The 22911-nt window shown below is 50.8% G+C and overlaps 1 protein-coding gene across 1 annotated transcript in view; it reads left to right on the forward strand.

Moving 5' to 3' along the window:
* USH1C (USH1 protein network component harmonin) overlaps positions 1-22911 on the forward strand; it is a 159558-nt gene that overhangs the window by 42207 nt on the left and 94440 nt on the right.

Consider the following 22911-nt stretch of genomic DNA (forward strand, 5'->3'; position numbering starts at 1 on the left):
ACCCGGGTTGGCGGTGGCACCTTCCTTACTTTAGGTGGTGGGGGCGCCTGTTTATCGCAAGGTGCTGCCAGGTGTTTCCTTTTGCAGGGTGGTGGGGGCGGTTGTCTAGCCCGAGGTGGAGGGGGCGCTTGTATTACCCGTGGTGGTGGGGGCGCCTTTTTAACCCGAGGGGTTGATGGTGTTTGTGGCACTTGCCTCTCGGTCACCTAAATTATATAAAGATAAAATAGAAATTCAGAATAATAATTAATAATGAAGGTAAATTATATGCAATCATCCCTTCTAGTCATATTATCCAGCAGCGCTATTCAGTTACTTCACCTTACAGGCGTGACCAGCTGCTGGCGCAGGATTCTCAGCTTCCTACCCCCTGAGGTGGTGAGCTCAAATGTGCGAAAAGTGACCCATTTGGTCACCCACTCATTGATGTTTGCATTACTTAGGTTGGGTTGTGCTTCGGCTAAATCATTGCCCAATATAAAAAGAACAATTAGATATTATATATAATACCACACTTACCGTAATTTTTCAAAATAAACGGCACAGGGTGTTCATGGAGCAGCTCATGGCTGCCCCCTCTCCGATGTTGCTGGGGGCGCATGCCTCTCCGATGTTGCTGGGGGCGCATGCCTCTCTGGTGTTGCTGGGGGCGCATGCCTCTCCGGTGTTGCTGGGGGCGCATGCCTCTCCGATGTTGCTGGGGGCGCATGCCTCTCCGATGTTGCTGGGGGCGCATTTACTCCCGATGTTTGTGGGGGCACATGCCTCTATGGCGGGGGCACCTGTGTCACCTGAGGTGGCGGTGGCACCTGCCTCACCCGGGTTGGCGGTGGCACCTTCCTTACTTTAGGTGGTGGGGGCGCCTGTTTATCGCAAGGTGCTGCCAGGTGTTTCCTTTTGCAGGGTGGTGGGGGCGGTTGTCTAGCCCGAGGTGGAGGGGGCGCTTGTATTACCCGTGGTGGTGGGGGCGCCTTTTTAACCCGAGGGGTTGATGGTGTTTGTGGCACTTGCCTCTCGGTCACCTAAATTATATAAAGATAAAATAGAAATTCAGAATAATAATTAATAATGAAGGTAAATTATATGCAATCATCCCTTCTAGTCATATTATCCAGCAGCGCTATTCAGTTACTTCACCTTACAGGCGTGACCAGCTGCTGGCGCAGGATTCTCAGCTTCCTACCCCCTGAGGTGGTGAGCTCAAATGTGCGAAAAGTGACCCATTTGGTCACCCACTCATTGATGTTTGCATTACTTAGGTTGGGTTGTGCTTCGGCTAAATCATTGCCCAATATAAAAAGAACAATTAGATATTATATATAATACCACACTTACCGTAATTTTTCAAAATAAACGGCACAGGGTGTTCATGGAGCAGCTCATGGCTGCCCCCTCTCCGATGTTGCTGGGGGCGCATGCCTCTCCGATGTTGCTGGGGGCGCATGCCTCTCCGATGTTGCTGGGGGCGCATTTACTCCCGATGTTTGTGGGGGCACATGCCTCTATGGCGGGGGCACCTGTGTCACCTGAGGTGGCGGTGGCACCTGCCTCACCCGGGTTGGCGGTGGCACCTTCCTTACTTTAGGTGGTGGGGGCGCCTGTTTATCGCAAGGTGCTGCCAGGTGTTTCCTTTTGCAGGGTGGTGGGGGCGGTTGTCTAGCCCGAGGTGGAGGGGGCGCTTGTATTACCCGTGGTGGTGGGGGCGCCTTTTTAACCCGAGGGGTTGATGGTGTTTGTGGCACTTGCCTCTCGGTCACCTAAATTATATAAAGATAAAATAGAAATTCAGAATAATAATTAATAATGAAGGTAAATTATATGCAATCATCCCTTCTAGTCATATTATCCAGCAGCGCTATTCAGTTACTTCACCTTACAGGCGTGACCAGCTGCTGGCGCAGGATTCTCAGCTTCCTACCCCCTGAGGTGGTGAGCTCAAATGTGCGAAAAGTGACCCATTTGGTCACCCACTCATTGATGTTTGCATTACTTAGGTTGGGTTGTGCTTCGGCTAAATCATTGCCCAATATAAAAAGAACAATTAGATATTATATATAATACCACACTTACCGTAATTTTTCAAAATAAACGGCACAGGGTGTTCATGGAGCAGCTCATGGCTGCCCCCTCTCCGATGTTGCTGGGGGCGCATGCCTCTCCGATGTTGCTGGGGGCGCATGCCTCTCTGGTGTTGCTGGGGGCGCATGCCTCTCCGGTGTTGCTGGGGGCGCATGCCTCTCCGATGTTGCTGGGGGCGCATGCCTCTCCGATGTTGCTGGGGGCGCATTTACTCCCGATGTTTGTGGGGGCACATGCCTCTATGGCGGGGGCACCTGTGTCACCTGAGGTGGCGGTGGCACCTGCCTCACCCGGGTTGGCGGTGGCACCTTCCTTACTTTAGGTGGTGGGGGCGCCTGTTTATCGCAAGGTGCTGCCAGGTGTTTCCTTTTGCAGGGTGGTGGGGGCGGTTGTCTAGCCCGAGGTGGAGGGGGCGCTTGTATTACCCGTGGTGGTGGGGGCGCCTTTTTAACCCGAGGGGTTGATGGTGTTTGTGGCACTTGCCTCTCGGTCACCTAAATTATATAAAGATAAAATAGAAATTCAGAATAATAATTAATAATGAAGGTAAATTATATGCAATCATCCCTTCTAGTCATATTATCCAGCAGCGCTATTCAGTTACTTCACCTTACAGGCGTGACCAGCTGCTGGCGCAGGATTCTCAGCTTCCTACCCCCTGAGGTGGTGAGCTCAAATGTGCGAAAAGTGACCCATTTGGTCACCCACTCATTGATGTTTGCATTACTTAGGTTGGGTTGTGCTTCGGCTAAATCATTGCCCAATATAAAAAGAACAATTAGATATTATATATAATACCACACTTACCGTAATTTTTCAAAATAAACGGCACAGGGTGTTCATGGAGCAGCTCATGGCTGCCCCCTCTCCGATGTTGCTGGGGGCGCATGCCTCTCCGATGTTGCTGGGGGCGCATGCCTCTCCGATGTTGCTGGGGGCGCATTTACTCCCGATGTTTGTGGGGGCACATGCCTCTATGGCGGGGGCACCTGTGTCACCTGAGGTGGCGGTGGCACCTGCCTCACCCGGGTTGGCGGTGGCACCTTCCTTACTTTAGGTGGTGGGGGCGCCTGTTTATCGCAAGGTGCTGCCAGGTGTTTCCTTTTGCAGGGTGGTGGGGGCGGTTGTCTAGCCCGAGGTGGAGGGGGCGCTTGTATTACCCGTGGTGGTGGGGGCGCCTTTTTAACCCGAGGGGTTGATGGTGTTTGTGGCACTTGCCTCTCGGTCACCTAAATTATATAAAGATAAAATAGAAATTCAGAATAATAATTAATAATGAAGGTAAATTATATGCAATCATCCCTTCTAGTCATATTATCCAGCAGCGCTATTCAGTTACTTCACCTTACAGGCGTGACCAGCTGCTGGCGCAGGATTCTCAGCTTCCTACCCCCTGAGGTGGTGAGCTCAAATGTGCGAAAAGTGACCCATTTGGTCACCCACTCATTGATGTTTGCATTACTTAGGTTGGGTTGTGCTTCGGCTAAATCATTGCCCAATATAAAAAGAACAATTAGATATTATATATAATACCACACTTACCGTAATTTTTCAAAATAAACGGCACAGGGTGTTCATGGAGCAGCTCATGGCTGCCCCCTCTCCGATGTTGCTGGGGGCGCATGCCTCTCCGATGTTGCTGGGGGCGCATGCCTCTCTGGTGTTGCTGGGGGCGCATGCCTCTCCGGTGTTGCTGGGGGCGCATGCCTCTCCGATGTTGCTGGGGGCGCATGCCTCTCCGATGTTGCTGGGGGCGCATTTACTCCCGATGTTTGTGGGGGCACATGCCTCTATGGCGGGGGCACCTGTGTCACCTGAGGTGGCGGTGGCACCTGCCTCACCCGGGTTGGCGGTGGCACCTTCCTTACTTTAGGTGGTGGGGGCGCCTGTTTATCGCAAGGTGCTGCCAGGTGTTTCCTTTTGCAGGGTGGTGGGGGCGGTTGTCTAGCCCGAGGTGGAGGGGGCGCTTGTATTACCCGTGGTGGTGGGGGCGCCTTTTTAACCCGAGGGGTTGATGGTGTTTGTGGCACTTGCCTCTCGGTCACCTAAATTATATAAAGATAAAATAGAAATTCAGAATAATAATTAATAATGAAGGTAAATTATATGCAATCATCCCTTCTAGTCATATTATCCAGCAGCGCTATTCAGTTACTTCACCTTACAGGCGTGACCAGCTGCTGGCGCAGGATTCTCAGCTTCCTACCCCCTGAGGTGGTGAGCTCAAATGTGCGAAAAGTGACCCATTTGGTCACCCACTCATTGATGTTTGCATTACTTAGGTTGGGTTGTGCTTCGGCTAAATCATTGCCCAATATAAAAAGAACAATTAGATATTATATATAATACCACACTTACCGTAATTTTTCAAAATAAACGGCACAGGGTGTTCATGGAGCAGCTCATGGCTGCCCCCTCTCCGATGTTGCTGGGGGCGCATGCCTCTCCGATGTTGCTGGGGGCGCATGCCTCTCCGATGTTGCTGGGGGCGCATTTACTCCCGATGTTTGTGGGGGCACATGCCTCTATGGCGGGGGCACCTGTGTCACCTGAGGTGGCGGTGGCACCTGCCTCACCCGGGTTGGCGGTGGCACCTTCCTTACTTTAGGTGGTGGGGGCGCCTGTTTATCGCAAGGTGCTGCCAGGTGTTTCCTTTTGCAGGGTGGTGGGGGCGGTTGTCTAGCCCGAGGTGGAGGGGGCGCTTGTATTACCCGTGGTGGTGGGGGCGCCTTTTTAACCCGAGGGGTTGATGGTGTTTGTGGCACTTGCCTCTCGGTCACCTAAATTATATAAAGATAAAATAGAAATTCAGAATAATAATTAATAATGAAGGTAAATTATATGCAATCATCCCTTCTAGTCATATTATCCAGCAGCGCTATTCAGTTACTTCACCTTACAGGCGTGACCAGCTGCTGGCGCAGGATTCTCAGCTTCCTACCCCCTGAGGTGGTGAGCTCAAATGTGCGAAAAGTGACCCATTTGGTCACCCACTCATTGATGTTTGCATTACTTAGGTTGGGTTGTGCTTCGGCTAAATCATTGCCCAATATAAAAAGAACAATTAGATATTATATATAATACCACACTTACCGTAATTTTTCAAAATAAACGGCACAGGGTGTTCATGGAGCAGCTCATGGCTGCCCCCTCTCCGATGTTGCTGGGGGCGCATGCCTCTCCGATGTTGCTGGGGGCGCATGCCTCTCCGATGTTGCTGGGGGCGCATTTACTCCCGATGTTTGTGGGGGCACATGCCTCTATGGCGGGGGCACCTGTGTCACCTGAGGTGGCGGTGGCACCTGCCTCACCCGGGTTGGCGGTGGCACCTTCCTTACTTTAGGTGGTGGGGGCGCCTGTTTATCGCAAGGTGCTGCCAGGTGTTTCCTTTTGCAGGGTGGTGGGGGCGGTTGTCTAGCCCGAGGTGGAGGGGGCGCTTGTATTACCCGTGGTGGTGGGGGCGCCTTTTTAACCCGAGGGGTTGATGGTGTTTGTGGCACTTGCCTCTCGGTCACCTAAATTATATAAAGATAAAATAGAAATTCAGAATAATAATTAATAATGAAGGTAAATTATATGCAATCATCCCTTCTAGTCATATTATCCAGCAGCGCTATTCAGTTACTTCACCTTACAGGCGTGACCAGCTGCTGGCGCAGGATTCTCAGCTTCCTACCCCCTGAGGTGGTGAGCTCAAATGTGCGAAAAGTGACCCATTTGGTCACCCACTCATTGATGTTTGCATTACTTAGGTTGGGTTGTGCTTCGGCTAAATCATTGCCCAATATAAAAAGAACAATTAGATATTATATATAATACCACACTTACCGTAATTTTTCAAAATAAACGGCACAGGGTGTTCATGGAGCAGCTCATGGCTGCCCCCTCTCCGATGTTGCTGGGGGCGCATGCCTCTCCGATGTTGCTGGGGGCGCATGCCTCTCTGGTGTTGCTGGGGGCGCATGCCTCTCCGATGTTGCTGGGGGCGCATGCCTCTCCGATGTTGCTGGGGGCGCATGCCTCTCCGATGTTGCTGGGGGCGCATTTACTCCCGATGTTTGTGGGGGCACATGCCTCTATGGCGGGGGCACCTGTGTCACCTGAGGTGGCGGTGGCACCTGCCTCACCCGGGTTGGCGGTGGCACCTTCCTTACTTTAGGTGGTGGGGGCGCCTGTTTATCGCAAGGTGCTGCCAGGTGTTTCCTTTTGCAGGGTGGTGGGGGCGGTTGTCTAGCCCGAGGTGGAGGGGGCGCTTGTATTACCCGTGGTGGTGGGGGCGCCTTTTTAACCCGAGGGGTTGATGGTGTTTGTGGCACTTGCCTCTCGGTCACCTAAATTATATAAAGATAAAATAGAAATTCAGAATAATAATTAATAATGAAGGTAAATTATATGCAATCATCCCTTCTAGTCATATTATCCAGCAGCGCTATTCAGTTACTTCACCTTACAGGCGTGACCAGCTGCTGGCGCAGGATTCTCAGCTTCCTACCCCCTGAGGTGGTGAGCTCAAATGTGCGAAAAGTGACCCATTTGGTCACCCACTCATTGATGTTTGCATTACTTAGGTTGGGTTGTGCTTCGGCTAAATCATTGCCCAATATAAAAAGAACAATTAGATATTATATATAATACCACACTTACCGTAATTTTTCAAAATAAACGGCACAGGGTGTTCATGGAGCAGCTCATGGCTGCCCCCTCTCCGATGTTGCTGGGGGCGCATGCCTCTCCGATGTTGCTGGGGGCGCATGCCTCTCCGATGTTGCTGGGGGCGCATTTACTCCCGATGTTTGTGGGGGCACATGCCTCTATGGCGGGGGCACCTGTGTCACCTGAGGTGGCGGTGGCACCTGCCTCACCCGGGTTGGCGGTGGCACCTTCCTTACTTTAGGTGGTGGGGGCGCCTGTTTATCGCAAGGTGCTGCCAGGTGTTTCCTTTTGCAGGGTGGTGGGGGCGGTTGTCTAGCCCGAGGTGGAGGGGGCGCTTGTATTACCCGTGGTGGTGGGGGCGCCTTTTTAACCCGAGGGGTTGATGGTGTTTGTGGCACTTGCCTCTCGGTCACCTAAATTATATAAAGATAAAATAGAAATTCAGAATAATAATTAATAATGAAGGTAAATTATATGCAATCATCCCTTCTAGTCATATTATCCAGCAGCGCTATTCAGTTACTTCACCTTACAGGCGTGACCAGCTGCTGGCGCAGGATTCTCAGCTTCCTACCCCCTGAGGTGGTGAGCTCAAATGTGCGAAAAGTGACCCATTTGGTCACCCACTCATTGATGTTTGCATTACTTAGGTTGGGTTGTGCTTCGGCTAAATCATTGCCCAATATAAAAAGAACAATTAGATATTATATATAATACCACACTTACCGTAATTTTTCAAAATAAACGGCACAGGGTGTTCATGGAGCAGCTCATGGCTGCCCCCTCTCCGATGTTGCTGGGGGCGCATGCCTCTCCGATGTTGCTGGGGGCGCATGCCTCTCTGGTGTTGCTGGGGGCGCATGCCTCTCCGGTGTTGCTGGGGGCGCATGCCTCTCCGATGTTGCTGGGGGCGCATGCCTCTCCGATGTTGCTGGGGGCGCATTTACTCCCGATGTTTGTGGGGGCACATGCCTCTATGGCGGGGGCACCTGTGTCACCTGAGGTGGCGGTGGCACCTGCCTCACCCGGGTTGGCGGTGGCACCTTCCTTACTTTAGGTGGTGGGGGCGCCTGTTTATCGCAAGGTGCTGCCAGGTGTTTCCTTTTGCAGGGTGGTGGGGGCGGTTGTCTAGCCCGAGGTGGAGGGGGCGCTTGTATTACCCGTGGTGGTGGGGGCGCCTTTTTAACCCGAGGGGTTGATGGTGTTTGTGGCACTTGCCTCTCGGTCACCTAAATTATATAAAGATAAAATAGAAATTCAGAATAATAATTAATAATGAAGGTAAATTATATGCAATCATCCCTTCTAGTCATATTATCCAGCAGCGCTATTCAGTTACTTCACCTTACAGGCGTGACCAGCTGCTGGCGCAGGATTCTCAGCTTCCTACCCCCTGAGGTGGTGAGCTCAAATGTGCGAAAAGTGACCCATTTGGTCACCCACTCATTGATGTTTGCATTACTTAGGTTGGGTTGTGCTTCGGCTAAATCATTGCCCAATATAAAAAGAACAATTAGATATTATATATAATACCACACTTACCGTAATTTTTCAAAATAAACGGCACAGGGTGTTCATGGAGCAGCTCATGGCTGCCCCCTCTCCGATGTTGCTGGGGGCGCATGCCTCTCCGATGTTGCTGGGGGCGCATGCCTCTCCGATGTTGCTGGGGGCGCATTTACTCCCGATGTTTGTGGGGGCACATGCCTCTATGGCGGGGGCACCTGTGTCACCTGAGGTGGCGGTGGCACCTGCCTCACCCGGGTTGGCGGTGGCACCTTCCTTACTTTAGGTGGTGGGGGCGCCTGTTTATCGCAAGGTGCTGCCAGGTGTTTCCTTTTGCAGGGTGGTGGGGGCGGTTGTCTAGCCCGAGGTGGAGGGGGCGCTTGTATTACCCGTGGTGGTGGGGGCGCCTTTTTAACCCGAGGGGTTGATGGTGTTTGTGGCACTTGCCTCTCGGTCACCTAAATTATATAAAGATAAAATAGAAATTCAGAATAATAATTAATAATGAAGGTAAATTATATGCAATCATCCCTTCTAGTCATATTATCCAGCAGCGCTATTCAGTTACTTCACCTTACAGGCGTGACCAGCTGCTGGCGCAGGATTCTCAGCTTCCTACCCCCTGAGGTGGTGAGCTCAAATGTGCGAAAAGTGACCCATTTGGTCACCCACTCATTGATGTTTGCATTACTTAGGTTGGGTTGTGCTTCGGCTAAATCATTGCCCAATATAAAAAGAACAATTAGATATTATATATAATACCACACTTACCGTAATTTTTCAAAATAAACGGCACAGGGTGTTCATGGAGCAGCTCATGGCTGCCCCCTCTCCGATGTTGCTGGGGGCGCATGCCTCTCCGATGTTGCTGGGGGCGCATGCCTCTCTGGTGTTGCTGGGGGCGCATGCCTCTCCGATGTTGCTGGGGGCGCATGCCTCTCCGATATTGCTGGGGGCGCATGCCTCTCCGATGTTGCTGGGGGCGCATGCCTCTCCGATGTTGCTGGGGGCGCATTTACTCCCGATGTTTGTGGGGGCACATGCCTCTATGGCGGGGGCACCTGTGTCACCTGAGGTGGCGGTGGCACCTGCCTCACCCGGGTTGGCGGTGGCACCTTCCTTACTTTAGGTGGTGGGGGCGCCTGTTTATCGCAAGGTGCTGCCAGGTGTTTCCTTTTGCAGGGTGGTGGGGGCGGTTGTCTAGCCCGAGGTGGAGGGGGCGCTTGTATTACCCGTGGTGGTGGGGGCGCCTTTTTAACCCAAGGGGTTGATGGTGTTTGTGGCACTTGCCTCTCGGTCACCTAAATTATATAAAGATAAAATAGAAATTCAGAATAATAATTAATAATGAAGGTAAATTATATGCAATCATCCCTTCTAGTCATATTATCCAGCAGCGCTATTCAGTTACTTCACCTTACAGGCGTGACCAGCTGCTGGCGCAGGATTCTCAGCTTCCTACCCCCTGAGGTGGTGAGCTCAAATGTGCGAAAAGTGACCCATTTGGTCACCCACTCATTGATGTTTGCATTACTTAGGTTGGGTTGTGCTTCGGCTAAATCATTGCCCAATATAAAAAGAACAATTAGATATTATATATAATACCACACTTACCGTAATTTTTCAAAATAAACGGCACAGGGTGTTCATGGAGCAGCTCATGGCTGCCCCCTCTCCGATGTTGCTGGGGGCGCATGCCTCTCCGATGTTGCTGGGGGCGCATGCATCTCCGATGTTGCTGGGGGCGCATTTACTCCCGATGTTTGTGGGGGCACATGCCTCTATGGCGGGGGCACCTGTGTCACCTGAGGTGGCGGTGGCACCTGCCTCACCCGGGTTGGCGGTGGCACCTTCCTTACTTTAGGTGGTGGGGGCGCCTGTTTATCGCAAGGTGCTGCCAGGTGTTTCCTTTTGCAGGGTGGTGGGGGCGGTTGTCTAGCCCGAGGTGGAGGGGGCGCTTGTATTACCCGTGGTGGTGGGGGCGCCTTTTTAACCCGAGGGGTTGATGGTGTTTGTGGCACTTGCCTCTCGGTCACCTAAATTATATAAAGATAAAATAGAAATTCAGAATAATAATTAATAATGAAGGTAAATTATATGCAATCATCCCTTCTAGTCATATTATCCAGCAGCGCTATTCAGTTACTTCACCTTACAGGCGTGACCAGCTGCTGGCGCAGGATTCTCAGCTTCCTACCCCCTGAGGTGGTGAGCTCAAATGTGCGAAAAGTGACCCATTTGGTCACCCACTCATTGATGTTTGCATTACTTAGGTTGGGTTGTGCTTCGGCTAAATCATTGCCCAATATAAAAAGAACAATTAGATATTATATATAATACCACACTTACCGTAATTTTTCAAAATAAACGGCACAGGGTGTTCATGGAGCAGCTCATGGCTGCCCCCTCTCCGATGTTGCTGGGGGCGCATGCCTCTCCGATGTTGCTGGGGGCGCATGCCTCTCTGGTGTTGCTGGGGGCGCATGCCTCTCCGGTGTTGCTGGGGGCGCATGCCTCTCCGATGTTGCTGGGGGCGCATGCCTCTCCGATGTTGCTGGGGGCGCATGCCTCTCCGATGTTGCTGGGGGCGCATTTACTCCCGATGTTTGTGGGGGCACATGCCTCTATGGCGGGGGCACCTGTGTCACCTGAGGTGGCGGTGGCACCTGCCTCACCCGGGTTGGCGGTGGCACCTTCCTTACTTTAGGTGGTGGGGGCGCCTGTTTATCGCAAGGTGCTGCCAGGTGTTTCCTTTTGCAGGGTGGTGGGGGCGGTTGTCTAGCCCGAGGTGGAGGGGGCGCTTGTATTACCCGTGGTGGTGGGGGCGCCTTTTTAACCCGAGGGGTTGATGGTGTTTGTGGCACTTGCCTCTCGGTCACCTAAATTATATAAAGATAAAATAGAAATTCAGAATAATAATTAATAATGAAGGTAAATTATATGCAATCATCCCTTCTAGTCATATTATCCAGCAGCGCTATTCAGTTATTTCACCTTACAGGCGTGACCAGCTGCTGGCGCAGGATTCTCAGCTTCCTACCCCCTGAGGTGGAGAGCTCAAATGTGCGAAAAGTGACCCATTTGGTCACCCACACAGAACTATTTGCATTACTCAGGTCGGATTGTGCTGCGGCTAAACCAGCGATATAACCATTAAATTAAGACCCATATTTATTAACCCGAGTCACAGCTAGTAGGATCCGTACAACATAGTACATATACACATAGCAGTGCACTTACCGTCATTTCGCCAATTAAACGGCACAGGGTGTTCATGGAGCAGCTCATGGCTGCCCCCGGGTGTTATCCTCCCTCCTCTCCTTCTCCTTTCTCCTAACGCCTCTTGTATAAAACAATTGAAATTAGAATTTCCAAAAATCAGTAAACTCAGTAAACTCTGACTGCTCTAGTTGGGGCCAAGCAACAGAATGAGCTGCCCTGGCCTTGTGACATTATAGGACCTTTAAGGGCCATTAGCAACAGCCGTAAAGGCAAATATGTGTTTAATACTGGCTTACTGACACATCTGGTGAATGTTGGGAGCAGTGGCGTAAGTTTGCCTATGTCGTCCGGAGGCAAGAAAACACTTGAGCAGTTGGTGATCGTTGCATGTACACGGCATATATCAGTGCAGAGAGGGGAGCCGGGAGCTGTTCAGCAGGGGGCGCATGCCTTTTTGATTCTTCTAGGGGTACATGTCTCTCTGGTGCTTCTAGGGGCGCATTACTCTCTGATGCTCCTGGGGGTGCTTACTATGCCTCTCTGATGCTTCTGGGGGCGCATGCCTCTCTGATGCTTCTGGGGGCGCATGCCTCTCTGATGCTTCTGGGGGCGCATGCCACTCTGATGCTTCTGGGGGCGCATGCCACTCTGATGCTTCTGGGGTCGCATGCCTCTCAGATGTTGCTGGGGTCGCATGCCTCTCTAATGTTTCTGGGGGTGCATACCGCTCTGATGTTTCTGGGGGCACATGCCTCTGATGTTTCTGGGGCCGCATGCCTCTGATGTGGCTGGTAGCACATGCCTCTCCGATATTTCTAAGGGCTGCATGCCTTTATGGCTATGGTGCCAATCTCACCCGGGATGGCGGTGGCACCTGGATCACCCGGGGTGGCAGTGGTGCATGTGTCACCCTGGATGGCAGTGGCAATTTTGGATGGTGGGAGCGCCTGTCTCTCCCAAGCTGCCGACGGGTCTTTCCTCTTCCGAGGTGTTAGAGGTGCCTGTCTAACCCTGGGTGGCGGTGGTGCCTGTCTAACCGGGGGTGGTTGGGCAGTTTATAGTCCTCACTTTCCGTTGGTACTTGGGGTTCATTCCTCTCCATCACCTTAAATAAAGATAAAATATAAATTCAAAATAATAATTAATGTAAATGAAATCATCCCTTCTAGTCATTGCGCAGTAAAAAAAAAAGAACACTTAAATGTCACCCCCCGATCTGATGGGATATCACCAGTAGGATCAGTACAACAGAGTACAAATACACATAGCAGCACCCTTACCGTCATCCTGCCAAATTACTGGCACAGGCTGTGCAGGAAGCAGCTCATGGCTGCCCCCGTTAATGGCCTCCCTCCTCTCTCCTTCCTCCTAGTGACTCTCCTATTAAGCAACTGAAATTGGAAATCCTGAAAAATCAGCCAACTCTGCCTCTGTGATAATTCTAGAGATGCATGGCTCTCGGCTCTCTATGGCTGTGGCGCCTGTCTTACCCTTGGGAGTAGTAGCGCCTGTCTCACCTGGGATGGTGGTGGCGCCTGTCCACCTGGGGGTGGCAGTGGCACCTGTCTCTCCCAAGGTGACAGAAAAGTCTTTCCTCTTCCATGGCAGTGGTGCCTATAAAAACTTGGTGCCCCCCCCCCCAGACTCTGTGATAATTCTAGAGATGCATGGCTCTCGGCTCTCTATGGCTGTGGCGCCTGTCTTACCCTTGGGAGTAGTAGCGCCTGTCTCACCTGGGATGGTGGTGGCGCCTGTCCACCTGGGGGTGGCAGTGGCACCTGTCTCTCCCAAGGTGACAGAAAAGTCTTTCCTCTTCCATGGCAGTGGTGCCTATAAAAACTTGGTGCCCCCCCCCAGATAGATATTGAGAGATAGTGGGAGCAAGGGTGATGAGGATAGATGAGGGGGGTGTACCTTTCATCCCCATGTCCTCTGGCTCACTGAGCTGCTGCTGGCTGCGCAGGCTTAGATTTGGGCTGCGGGCCCGGCTGAATGTGAGGGTGGAGCGGCCTCGGCAGGGCCTGTGCAGTGGCATCAGCCTGGGCCTTCCCCACGTGCTGCTGGGGAGAGAGCGGAGGAGGCTGGCGGCTGGCAGTCATATTTGCATAACTTCGATGCCTGTCGGTGAAGGCGCAGTGGGGATGCTTCCTCCTGAGGGCCCTCAATGGCTGCTGGTGATGGGCAGAGGCGTAGGGAGGGCGGAGCCACTGGAGCTCATGCTCCGGGCGCCGATTGGTTGACTGGTGCCGCCGGCCCACCCCCCGTCCGCAAATGATCCCTGCAAGTGTCTGCATATAACGGCCTGGGCAGCATGCGCAGCGCCGGCGCCTGCCTCCTGCCCTGCTCGCCCGGTCCCTGCCACCAAGCGTCACGGGCGGTGAGGCCGGGCGGCGGGCTGACACCGAGTCGGACCTAGGCTATGTCCTCCTCCTGTCTCTGAATTGCTGCTGCTGCTGCTCGGTACGGCTTCCGGGCAGCGCAGGCAGTGTAGCAGCACTGTACATACTCCTCCCAGCGGCAGCCAGAGTCACCTGTCTCTGACCCCCTCCCTGGCTACAGCAGCGTCACTCATCAGCCTTCCCAAGCGCTGGCTGTAGCCTGGAGGAGGAGAAGGTGTCTTGCTGGCTGACGTCCGTGCCTTATACTGTTATTCAAGGTGGAGTGATTATTTATTTGTTTTACAGCTAAAAAATGTTCTTACAATAAACATAGTAAAATGCTTGTTTTTTTAATGGATTTGTGGAGCCCGAGGGGGGGGGGGGGGGGGGGAGTGAATCTCTGGCTTCTGCTGCTGCCCTGGCCTGCTGTGCTGTATATATCTTTATTTATGCTGTATATATCTATCTTTATTTATCTTTATTTACAGCTGTCAGCATGTTATATAGCGCAGCAGATTCCGTTACAGTGTCTTATATAGCTGCAGCAGATTCTGTTACAGTGTCTTATATAGCGCAGCAGATTCCGTTACAGTGTCTTATATAGCGCAGCAGATTCCGTTACAGTGTCTTATATAGCTGCAGCAGATTCTGTTACAGTGTCTTATATAGCGCAGCAGATTCCGTTACAGTGTCTTATATAGCGCAGCAGATTCCGTTACAGTGTCTTATATAGCGCAGCAGATTCCGTTACAGTGTCTTATATAGCGCAGCAGATTCCGTTACAGCGTCTTATATAGCGCAGCAGATTCCGTTACACTGTCTTATATAGCGCAGCAGATTCCGTTACAGAGTCTTATATAGCGCAGCAGATTCCGTTACAGGTTCTTATATAGCGCAGCAGATTCCGTTACAGCGTCTTATATAGCGCAGCAGATTCCGTTACAGCGTCTTATATAGCGCAGCAGATTCCGTTACAGCGTCTTATATAGCGCAGCAGATTCCGTTACAGCGTCTTATATAGCGCAGCAGATTCCGTTACAGTGTCTTATATAGCGCAGCAGATTCCGTTACAGTGTCTTATATAGCGCAGTAGATTCCGTTACACTGTCTTATATAGTGCAGCAGATTCCGTTACAGCGTCTTATATAGTGCAGCAGATTCCGTTACAGCGTCTTATATAGCGCAGCAGATTCCGTTACAGCGTCTTATATAGCGCAGCAGATTCCGTTACAGTGTCTTATATAGCGCAGCAGATTCCGTTACAGTGTCTTATATAGCGCAGCAGATTCCGTTATTGTGTCTTATATAGCGCAGCAGATTCAGTTTCAGTGTCTTATATAGTGCAGCAGATTCCGTTACAGCGTCTTATATAGTGCAGCAGATTCCGTTACAGCGTCTTATATAGTGCAGCAGATTCCGTTACAGCGTCTTATATAGCGCAGCAGATCCGTTACAGCGTCTTATATAGCGCAGCAGATTCCGTTACAGCGTCTTATATAGCGCAGCAGATCCGTTACAGCGTCTTATATAGCGCAGCAGATTCCGTTACAGTGTCTTATATAGCGCAGCAGATTCCTTTACAGTGTCTTATATAGTGCAGCAGATTCCGTTACAGCGTCTTATATAGCGCAGCAGATTCCGCTACAGCGTCTTATATAGCGCAGCAGATTCCGTTACAGCGTCTTATATAGCGCAGCAGATTCCGTTACAGCGTCTTATATAGCGCAGCAGATTCCGTTACTGTGTCTTATATAGCACAGCAGATTCAGTTACAGTGTCTTATATAGTGCAGCAGATTCCGTTACAGCGTCTTGTATAGTGCAGCAGATTCCGTTACAGCGTCTTATATAGTGCAGCAGATTCTGTTACAGCGTCTTATATAGCGCAGCAGATTCCGTTACAGCGTCTTATATAGCGCAGCAGATCCGTTACAGCGTCTTATATAGCGCAGCAGATTCTGTTACAGTGTATTATATAGCGCACCAGATTCCGTTACAGCGTCTTATATAGCGCAGCAGATTCCGTTACAGTGTCTTATATAGCGCAGCAGATTCCGTTACAGAGTCTTATATAGCGCAGCAGGTTCCGTTACAGTGTCTTATATAGCGCAGCAGACTCCGTTACAGTGTCTTATATAGCGCAGCAGATTCCTTCACAGTGTCTTATATAGCGCAGCAGATTCTGTTACAGTGTCTTATATAGCGCAGCAGATTCTGTTACAGTGTATTATATAGCGCACCAGATTCCGTTACAGCGTCTTATATAGCACAGCAGATTCCGTTACAGTGTCTTATATAGCGCAGCAGATTCCTTTACAGTGTCTTATATAGCGCAGCAGATACTGTTACAGCGTCTTATATAGCGCAGCAGATTCGGTTACAGCGTCTTATATAGCGCAGCAGATTCCGTTACAGTGTCTTATATAGCGCAGCAGATTCCTTTACAGTGTCTTATATAGCGCAGCAGATACTGTTACAGTGTCTAATATAGCGCAGCAGATTCCGTTACAGTGTCTTATATAGCGCAGTAGATTCCGGGTGGGGGGGCGGCGCAAAATATGCCCTTGCTCCGGGCACTATGGCACCTAGCTACACCGCTGGTGACGGGAGGCTGACACTCGGCTGCTGACACATCACTCGCGGCTGTGCTAGGCAGCCGGGAGCTCGTATGCTGTGTACCAACTGTCCCTCGTCACTGTGTTAGCTGGCTCGCCTCTCACTTGCTCAGGCCGCTGTCACTCAGAGAGTACAGTGGCAGCCAACCAGGTGATGAGCGAGAGAGGGGGCGCGCTGCTGCATACACTAGGTAGCACCTCTACAAATGAGAGGAACTTGAGGGGGCAATGGAGCCAGTGCCCCCCTTAAGGCTGGTGCCCGGCTGCAGATGACTCCAGAAGGTGCTAAGTAAATAAGAAGTACATTCTGATGGTTGCCCATAGCAACATCCCATGTGAAATAGAACTCCCATCTTAGTAAATTTCCCCCATTGCCTGTATCTATAGTAGTGTACGGGGTATAACAATAGTTTACTGACACATTAGGGTATGCCTTAGTCACATCCTCTTTTTTGGGGGGTCGGCCCTCTGTGGTCACATGTGTGCACTTGTTCTAAGCTGGGCTTGCCCCAGTAAATAGTGAAAACCGGGATTTCTCTTGGCCCCCGCTGCCCCTCCCCCCTATAGTGTAGCTCTGCCCCTCCGATCGAATCCCTGCCCCTTTTCAGGAATGGTTGCACTACACTTATGTCTAATGTTGGGTATTCTATATGTATAACATATATGTGTGCGTGACCTATACTTACAGTAGGTACAGCCCCTCCCCCCTATAGTGTAGCTCTGCCCCTCCGATCGAATCCCTGCCCCTTTTCAGGAATGGTTGCACTACACTTATGTCTAATGTTGGGTATTCTATATGTATAACATATATGTGTGCGTGACCTATACTTACAGTAGGTACAGCCCCTCCCCCCTATAGTGTAGCTCTGCCCCTCCGATCGAATCCCTGCCCCTTTTCAGGAATGGTTGCACTACACTTATGTCTAATGTTGGGTATTCTATATGTATAACATACAGTATATGTGTGCGTGACCTATACTTACAGTAGGTACAGTCCATGACCCCCCCATAGTGAGAGAATAGAACCAGGGGTGGCGCCACCACCAGGCTGGTCTAGGCATTTGCTTAGGGCGCCGGCCACTGGAGGGCAGTACTGAGCCGTCGAGGAGAGGTACCATAGAAAGCAGGGAGCAGATGAGACAGTGAGCTTCCATCTTCCCATCCCGCTCGTAAATCAACGCTGAAAACCCCCCCTTTTCCAGTATCGGCCGCACCCCTAAACCTCCCCCCCCCCCCCTTGCCTGTGGCGCAGTATCGGCCCCACACACACACCCCCCGGAGCGCGTGTAGTACCCGCTGAAATCTCAACCCCCCCCCAGTGGACAATATAAAATATACATCAATAGTGTCTGTAATATAGTCCCATGGAGCAATAACAGACATTCACGAGCAAACTACTAAAAAAATCTGATCCTAAAAAACATTCTGATCCTCCTGTTACTTTATAAGACAGCACGGATGGTGTAATGGTTAGCATTACTGCCTGTGCTTGCGTGGGTTTCCCCCGGGTACTCCGGTTTCCTCCCACAATCCAATAATATACTGGAAGGCTAATTGGCTCCCAACAAATTAACCCCAGAATGTCTGTGTGTGCGTGTGCATGTGGTAGGGAATATAGATTGTAAGCGCCACTGGGGCAGGGACTGATGTGAGTGCTCAAATATTCTCTGTAAAGCGCTGCGGAATATGTGTGCGCTATATAAGAAACTGATAATAAATAGTAAATAAATAAGACAAATTACCGCAATACTTACATTAGTCATTTGTGAATACAATAAAATTATACAGCGGCCTAATTCCATCCTTGTCCCTTTAGTGCCTAACCCGCACCCCCCTCCTTCCCCGGTGATATAACCCGCACCCCCCTCCTTCCCCGGTGATATAACCCGCACCCCCCTCCTTCCCCGGTGATACTGTATAACCCTCCGCCCCACCTTCCCTGGTGCTCTAACCCGTCTCCCCGTCCTTTCCTCCTTCCCATGTGCTCTAATTTGCCTTGTCCCCTTTCCTTACCCGATAATCTGCTCCTTCCCTGGTGCTCTAATCCCCCCCACACCACCTTCCCTGGGGATTTTAAACCCACCCCCTTCCCTGGTGATATAACCCGCACCCCCCTCCTTCCCCGGTGATACTGTATAACCCTCCGCCCCACCTTCCCTGGTGCTCTAACCCGTCTCCCCGTCCTTTCCTCCTTCCCATGTGCTCTAATTTGCCTTGTCCCCTTTCCTTACCCGATAATCTGCTCTTTCCCTGGTGCTCTAATCCCCCCCACACCACCTTCCCTGGGGCTTTTAAACCCACCCCCTTCCCTGGTGATATAACCCGCCCTCCCCTTCCTTCCCAGGTGATATAACTCAATCAATCAAATGTTTTTTGTCACATACAAGTCATACATAGTACAATATGTAGTGAAATGCTTATACAACTGTCCTACTTTACGTTAGAATAAGTAGATTGGCTGAGGAAGAGTGTAGAGAGAGATTGTGTGGGCTATGTCTAGAAAGATGGAAGGAAAGTCCCGGTACTAGGAGTTCTGGTTGTTCCCCCCTTGCTTCACAGGTGCTCTAACCTGCCCCCCTTCTTCCCCGGTGATGTAACCCATGCCGGGATACTTACGGTTGAGATTATGGCGTCTGGGTTGTGGCTGCTGGTCAGGATTCTGATGCTGGTGTTTCGACCGCTGGCATCCTAATTGCCGGCATAGTGGTTGCATCCTGTATTTAAGGCCTGATTCAGACCTGTTCGCTAAGCTGCATATGTTTGCAGCCTATTGTACAGGTAAACGCCCCAGTTGATAAAAGTCAGTCTAAACTCAGCAATTTCCCCAGTTACAGATGTCCCCAGTAGTGCCCGTTACATATCATTCCCCCAATTACAGATGTCCCCAGTAGTGCCCGTTACATATCATTCCCCCAGTTACAGATGTCCCCAGTAGTGCCAGTTACATATCATCATTTCCCCAGTTACAGATGTCCCCAGTAGTGCCAGTTACATATCATCATTTCCCCAGTTACAGATGTCCCCAGTAGTGCCAGTTACATATCATCATTTCCCCAGTTACAGATGTCCCCAGTAGTGCCAGTTACATATCATCATTTCCCCAGTTACAGATGTCCCCAGTAGTGCCAGTTACATATCATCATTTCCCCAGTTACAGATGTCCCCAGTAGTGCCAGTTACATATCATCATTTCCCCAGTTACAGATGTCCCCAGTAGTGCCAGTTACATATCATAATTTCCCCAGTTACAGATGTCCCCAGTAGTGCCAGTTACATATCATTCCCCCAGTTACAGATGTCCCCAGTAGTGCCAGTTACATATCATTCCCCCAGTTACAGATGTCCCCAGTAGTGCCCGTTACATATCATTCCCCCAGTTACAGATGTCCCCAGTAGTGCCCGTTACATATCATTCCCCCAGTTACAGATGTCCCCAGTAGTGCCCGTTACATATCATTCCCCCAGTTACAGATGTCCCCAGTAGTGCCAGTTACATATCGTTTCCCCAGTTACAGATGTCCCCAGTAGTGCCAGTTTCATATTGTTTCCCCAGTTACAGATGTCCCCAGTAGTGCCAGTTTCATATCCTTTCCCCAGTTACAGATGTCCCAGTAGTGCCAGTTACATATCGTTTCCCCAGTTACAGATGTCCCCAGTAGTGCCAGTTACATATCATCATTTCCCCAGTTACAGATGTCCCCAGTAGTGCCAGTTACAGATGGGGCAGGTCTTTTCCTTGCTGGCGAATCGCCAGAACGTCACCGCTGGCGATCCGCCAGCGGCCTGGCCAGCCATCTCACTGAAACGTGCGTGCGTCTCACGCATACGCGCGTCTCAATCTCCGTCGGCGGGGCGACGGGAACCCTGTACGTCTCCCCCTCAGGGAGACGGACAGGGTTAGGGGGGGTGCGGGCAGGCGGCGGGGACCCCGGGTTACCGCCGACAAGCCGGCAGTGACCCGGGGGAGCAGCTGGAAGCGCCGTCGGAAGGGGACGCGCGCCTCTCGTGCGCGCGCGTCCCCTTCTCGCAATCGATATGGCGCTGGCGTCGCCATCGCCATCCCATGCCAAGATGGGACCTGCCCCATCTGTACATATCATCATTTCCCCAGTTACAGATTTCCCCAGTAGTGCCCGTTAGATATCATTCCCCCAGTTACAGATGTCCCCAGTAGTGCCCGTTACATATCGTTTCCCCAGTTACAGATGTCCCCAGTAGTGCCAGTTACATATCATCATTTCCCCAGTTACAGATGTCCCCAGTAGTGCCAGTTCTGACTGCCATCATATATACGCTATTTTAGGATTACACGTGTGAGCAGCATGATTTAAAGAGAAAAAAAAATCAACCAAACCAAAAAAAAATACACCAATGAAAACCCCCAAAAAATGTTATACAAATTTCATGGCAGTATATTTATATGCGCCTCAAAAAGGTCTGAATCTGTAGCAACTCGAGAAATTGCGGTTGGTATAAAGGTCTAAAATTGGGCAACCTCTGTGCCAGCACCAGCACCCCTCACCAAGGCTGGCCCCAACCGGATTTTTGTGGAAAGCGGATATAGATTTTGGCCCCCTTTGTCACAACTGTGGAATTTTGGGGATACAAAATCCCACTCAAATACATATATATATATATATATATATATAATATATATATATATATATATATATATATATATATATATATATATATATACACAGGTTGAGTATCCTGTATCCGTGCATCCCTTATCTGATTTATTGTTTTTTTTAACCCCCTAACCCTCTTTTCATACTTACCAAGTCCCCGGGCGTCCACAGCAGGCCTCCGGCATCTTCTCCAGCGGTCCCAGAAATGCATTGCGCGAGTGTGCGCGCGTGCCGGTGACGTCATTGGTGCACACGCGCAATGCATTCCTGGGACCGCTGGAGACCCAGAGAAGATGCCGGAGGCCTGCTGTGGACGCCCGGGGACTGCGTGGACGCCGAGGGACCACCGGACACCATCAGTGGACAGGTTAGTATGCCTAAAAAAAATTATTCCAAAAAATTCCCCTATCCGGAACGCTCGTGGTCCCGAGCATTTCGGATAGGGGATACTATATATATATATATATATATATATATATATATATATATATATATATATATATATATATATATATATATATATATATATATATATATATATATATATATATATATATATATATATATATATATATATATATATATATATATATATATAGTGATTCATCGCGCCCTACAGGTGCTCTTCACACAGTCCCACCTTTATTGCATAAAATATGCTTTGTGCAGGAGGGGCGGGTGGGGAAATACTGGGGGTGCGTGAGGTGTTTACCAAGGTGGATGTGGGGTTGGTGGAGTTGCGGGTGTGTTAGAGTTTGATTGGGTGTGGTATGGGAGTTTCAGGTGCAGGGGTGCCCCGTCTGGGTGGTGTAGGTTGGTGGGGTGTTGTGGTTGAGTGAAGGGCAGTTGTGGGGGTGCTGTCAGTGTGGGACAGATGGTGGTGCTGCGGGGGAGGTATTTGTGTGTGGGTTGTTCGGGTGGGTGTGGTGGGCATGATGGGGTTTGTAGTGACTGTCAGAATATGCTGGTGCTTATACTAGTTGTCAATGGGCATTGGGGGCATGCTGGGGGTTGCAGTGGTTGGCATTGGGTACATTAAGGCTTGTAGTGGTTGGCAATGGCCATGCTTTTGCTTGTAGTGGTTGGCAGTGGGCAGGGTAGGGCTTGTAGTTGATGGCAGTTGGCATGCTGGGGCTTGTAGTGGGTGACATTGGGCACATTAAGGATTGTAGTGGTTGACAGTGTCCATGCTGGGGCTTGTAGTGGATGACAGTATCTCCCCCCCCCCCCACAGCCTAACCCTCCTCAATAGTGCCTAACCCTGGACCCCGCTGGCTAAACCTAACTCGCCCCACCCTACAGCCTAACCCACTGTGATTTCCACAGTGACGCGCTACTCTCTGACACACCTGTTACACACACGCACAGGTGATCTGCACAGTGACGCTCTCCTCTCACACTGGTAACGCACACACAGGAGGTGATCTGCACAGTGACGCTCTCCTCTCACACGGGTAGCGCACACACAGGAGGTGATCTGCACAGTGACGCTCTCCTCTCACACTGGTAGCGCACACACAGGAGGTGATCTGCACAGTGACGCTCTCCTCTCACACTGGTAGCGCACACACAGGAGGTGATCTGCACAGTGACGCTCTCCTCTCACACTGGTAGCGCACACACAGGAGGTGATCTGCACAGTGACACTCTCCTCTCACACTGGTAGCGGACACACACAGGTGATCTGCACAGTGACGCTCTCCTCTCACACTGGTAACACGCACACACAGGAGGTGATCTGCACAGTGACGCGCTCCTCTCACACTGGTAGCGCACACACAGAAGGTGATCTGCACAATGACGCTCTCCTCTCACACTGGTAGCGCAC

This window comes from Crinia signifera, chromosome 11, assembly GCF_055691185.1.
Source record: "Crinia signifera chromosome 11, ASM5569118v1, whole genome shotgun sequence".
Lineage (NCBI taxonomy): Eukaryota > Metazoa > Chordata > Amphibia > Anura > Myobatrachidae > Crinia > Crinia signifera.